Below are 4,925 nucleotides of genomic sequence, written 5' to 3'. Positions count from 1 at the left end.
AGTTAGGAGCTGTGTGACCCTGGGCAGCCTGCTTAATTGCTCTGTGCTTGAGTTTCATGATCTGTAAAATGAGGATAATTTGGGACCAGTCTGATAGGGGGAATCATGTTCCCCCAAAGATGTCTGTGTCCTAACCGCTAGAAACTGTGAATGTTACTTTATATGGCAAAAAGGACTCTGCAGAAGCGATGAAGTCTTTTTAAAAAAAAACCCTGTTTTTCCTGAAATGTTGCAGATCAGTGAAGCAAATAGAATGGTGACCGTCAAAGAAAACTGTCACTCCGGGCTTTTTGACCTCAGCAGTGATGTGGAAGCAGCTGCGGCTTCGATAAGAGCCGGAAGAGTCTTGAGATGGGGATGGTAGCCGGTGGTTCCCAGGTGGGCCCAGTATAATCACGAGCATCCTTCTAAGGAGGAGGCAGGAAGTCAAGTCGTGATAGGGTACGTCAGGTGGAAGCAAGAGATTACAGGGGTGTGAGGGAGGAGTGATGAGCCGAAGGGGCAGGTGGCCCCTGGAGGCCAGAAAGGCCAGGAAGTGATTTCTCCCAAGTCCCCAGAAATAAGCAGCCTGGCCGACACACTGATTTTAGACTCCCAACCTCCAGAATTATGAAGGAATACATTTATGTTGCTTTAAGCCACTAAGTTTGTGGTAATTATTACAACAGCAATAGGAAACTGACACACATCCTCAGTACGTGTGCCCAGAGCACTTAGAAAAGTGCCTGAGCTGCAAGGGAAGCCAGGAAAAAGCTCTGTGTGCGTGTGTGCGTGCGTGTGTGTGAATAGCTCTGTGCCTCAGTGAAATGTGTAAGGGTTCAGTGACGAAAGGAAGCGGAAGAGGTGGGTACTGAACTAACAGTGTCCGGCAACATTTTCTGCTGTGAAAGATGAGAAGTTTAGCAAAGGGATCTTCCCTCCAGAACTGGAATAGATACGGGTTTTCCTGCTCTTCTTTCTTGCGCCCTTAATTTAAAGCACGACCTCTTGACTCCCTACTGGGTAAGATGAGAGCACTTTTATCCCCTGGCCCTTCCTCCTCCTAACTCTTCTCAACAAGTCATTTCATTTGCATCTCATTTGTATACATAATTAAAATGTCCTGTTTTTGCATGTTGTCTATCTCTGAATTTTAAAACTTGAAAATCAATCGTTTTAAAAAATTATGTTATGTAGCCCTGGATAGTGTAACTCTGTGGATTTAGCGTTGGCCTGTGAAATAAAAGGAAATACAAGGTCACTGGTTCGATTCCTGGTTAGGACACGTGACTGGGTTGCAGGCCAGGTCCCCAGGGGCGTGTGAGAGGCAACCAATCAATGTTTCTCTCTCACATTCATGTTTTTCTCCCTCTTTTTCTCCCTCCCTCCCCTCTCTCTAAAAAGAACTAAAATCTTCCAAAAAATGTTTTAAAATTATGATTATGTAAACATTATTCTCTGCAGAGCTAACTAGCACTCTGAGACCCATGGAGAAGGAACTGTATCTTATGGTTTAAATGCTACTGCTTATAGGGGAATGTTTCAGGCCTCAAGTTCAAGTGTATTTTCCTATGTTCTCTCAAATACTCAGAGCCATGTTAAATTTTAATTTGGTTCATACTTGCAGCCTGCCTTTCTTATACAACTTTTTGTCCCACTGGAGTTTCTCATTGCTTTTCTCTTCTTTTTGAGAAAAGAAACACATGCCTTTTAAATCAGGTCATTAAAATCCTCCAGCTTCTTAATTACATTATTGGTTGAATGAAGCCCATTTTCTTCTTAAAAACATTCTTCTCCAAACCCTCTGACTTCCTGTTCTAATTTTGACTGATGTTTTTATGAACCGCTGGTATTTCTATTCATTGCACTCCTGGGTTAATTCCACTGGTTCACGAATCTGTTATCTTTCTCTTCCTTGGGTTTTGGGCCTGTTTTGTTGGAGTATATCTTCAAATAGCATTTTTTAAAGGAGTGCAGGAGGGAAAGCTTTCTGAGTCTTTGCATGTCTGAAAATGTCTTTAATTTGCCCTTACGCTTGCTCACCCAGTGAGGAGGTCAACCAGCAAGCTTTGCTTTAGGGTGTGTGAACGGGGTGCAGATAGGCAAGCAGATGCTCCCCCCACCCCCGTCCACCCTGGGCCAAGATAAGGAGGTATTTACTCTAGACACCACCATTCTGAGTAGGCACCCTGTCCTTTTGAGAAAGATCACTCAGTTTCTTAGGAAAGTATTTCTCTCTCATTTTTAATCTCTCCCCCTTTCTATGTCTTCTTGGTGTGTGTGTGTTTGCTGGGAAAAGTTGGTGGCAGATGCTGGTTTCTTATTCACTAGATAGGGTTTTATTTGAATATTTTCCAAACTTTGGTTATTCTCATGCCGTCATCTCAATTTTTGCCATATCTTCTTATTACCTGTGTTAACATTTACTTATGGTAATATTTTTCTTTAAGTTGACTATCCTAGTCTTACACTACATTTGTAAAGTTGCAAGTGTGATGTTCTAATTATATCTCTTATTGTTTGCAACTATGTAGTTATATTTCCTAATCTATATTAAAATAAACAAATAACTCCTAAGATAACAGAGTGTTTTTTATTTACACCAAATATCATCCACAGCAGTGGCGCACGTATCATACTTTGGGGAATATGTCTTTAATTAAATACTGTGTTAATTACCCTCTAATCAACTGCCTGAGCTTTTTCTGTGTACCTGACAGTCTAGGCCTCCAAGGAGGTCTCCTTTAAATAGCCCTTCTCCTCCACAGCCTGATTCTGACATGCTCGGAAATAAAGTAAAAGACTGATTATGGAAGATAAAATACCACTTTTATTGTTGATGATGTAAAGGGGAGGCCTTGGCTGAGGGTAAGAGCTGAAGCATCTGCTAAGTGAGACTCCATTACGGCCATCACCAACCGCTAGAGAACATGATTTGGCTTGTTTCACACGCAGTGGCTCCTGGTCTCGGTCAAGCCCCCCCCACCCCCACTGTGGCAGCATGTGGCTGTGACAACTGACCTCGGGCTCAGGTGCACACTCAGAAAGCAGGCTGTTCATATCTTGCACAGATTGCTCCAAATAATAGAAGATGAAGGACAACTACCTCTCGCATATTCTGTGGCTAGTGGAAGCTTAATACTCAACCTAGCCAAGGGCAGTTTAAGACGGAAGGATCTTAGGTCGATTCTCAACTGTGGACGTAGACTCAAAGTCAATAATATCAAACCAAATACAGAAATATATTTTTAAATGCATCATGACCAAGTTGGGTTTATTCCAGGAATGCAAGAATATTTCCACATTAGAAAATTGTCATGTCTCAATATTAACAGATTAAAAGACACAAAAATCCAATGTCATATAAAACAGGTGGAGAGCTCTGGCTGGTGTGGCTCAGTGGATTGAGAGCCGGCCTGTGAACCAAGAGGTCACTGGTTTGAGTCCCTGTTAGGGCACATGCCTGGGTTGCAGGTCAGGTCCCCAGTGTGGGGTGTGTGAGAGGTAACTACACATTGATGTTTCTCTCCCTCTCTATAAATAAATAAATAAATAAATAAATAAATAAATAAATAAATAAATATTTTTAAAAAACAGATGGAGAAAAAGCACTTGATAAAATTAAGCAGTTCATAAAAGTTCTTGGCAAACTAGGAATAGGAGGGAACTTTCTCAGTGTGATATGTGATAAAGGGTATCTTTCTAAAACCTACAGTAAACATACAACTTAATGGTAAAAGCTAAAAGCATTCCGTTTAATGGCAGAAACCTAAAAAGAAGGTGCTCACTGTCTCTGGTTCTGTTCAAAGATGTGTTGAATTTCCTAGCCTGTGCAATAAGAAAAAGAAAAAAAATGCTATAAACCACTGAAAAGGAAAAAAAACAAAATGAACATCCTATATTTGTAGATCATGTGATTGTCTACCTAGAAAATTAAGAGATTCTACAGAAAAACCAGTAAAAGTACTGAGAAGATTCATATTAAAAGGCAAATTTTCATGGGTCTACTGCATTTCTGGATGCCTTGCCGAGACTCTAACTGCCCTTTTACATTGGACTTTTTTAAAACAGTCTTTTCAAGGATGTTTGTATGTATGTCAACTGTCTTCAGAACATAGTGTCTCCTTCTGGAGCAGGAGGCAGACTTGCTTACTGTCCAGCATGATGAAGGTAGCGTGTCCCCCTGCAGCAAAGGTCAGGCACACACGGAGGCCCCTCACTGTGTGGGATGCAGCCAGATGGGAGGAGATGGGCCCTGAGCCTCCAGATTACTCTTGCCTTGATCCTCATAAATATTAGGGGCAGGCCTGTGGGCACTTCAGCCCATTTGTCCAAACCCTGTCCACTTACCCATCTGTCACAAACAGGCACCCCTGTCCCCGCCTTAGGATTAAGTGTGTGTGGCTTCGTGGTCCCCCAGAGAGGAACCCTAGGGAAATGACTGCTCTGGCTTTAGAAACAGATTCTGGGCCCTTGCGTGAAGGGAATTCAGGGTTCTGGGACCCAGACCATGCTTCAGAAGAGGGAGGGAGGGGGTCAGGGTGGGCATTGACTTCTTAACCCGTGGAAGAGGGCCAGGGTCCAAGCGAGGTACCGTGTGTTAATATGGACAAAGCTCACACATCATATGGAACATAAAAGACAGAAGGATATGTACCATATAATAGCATTACATGAAGTTCTAAAACAGGCAAAACAATACTATTAACTGTTCAAGGATACGCACAAGAGGAGCGAAACTATACAAACTCGCATCCAGAAGGTGTCCGCTTCCGGTAGGATGGTGGACAGGGACTCAGAAAAGCCCTCCCTCTCCAAAAGAACCAGATGCTACAAAAAACAAAAACAAAAACAAACAAAACCATAACTTAAAAATGTTACTGCTAGTTTTCCAGGAGTGAAATCTCTACGAAGATCCACGTTCAGAGAGAAGGCCTATCTAGCAG

The 4,925-nt window shown here is 42.3% G+C and overlaps 1 non-coding gene across 1 annotated transcript; it reads right to left on the bottom strand.

Moving 5' to 3' along the window:
* Positions 1–210: 210 nt before the first annotated feature.
* LOC114498292 lies at positions 211–340 on the bottom strand. Its single transcript, XR_003684728.1, has one exon. It is a non-coding gene; the product is annotated as a small nucleolar RNA SNORA16B/SNORA16A family (small nucleolar RNA).
* Positions 341–4,925: the final 4,585 nt, after the last annotated feature.

This window comes from Phyllostomus discolor, chromosome 5, assembly GCF_004126475.2.
Source record: "Phyllostomus discolor isolate MPI-MPIP mPhyDis1 chromosome 5, mPhyDis1.pri.v3, whole genome shotgun sequence".
Lineage (NCBI taxonomy): Eukaryota > Metazoa > Chordata > Mammalia > Chiroptera > Phyllostomidae > Phyllostomus > Phyllostomus discolor.
Note: the sequence above shows the minus strand (reverse complement) of the source record. Positions and strands in the feature narration are given on the sequence as shown.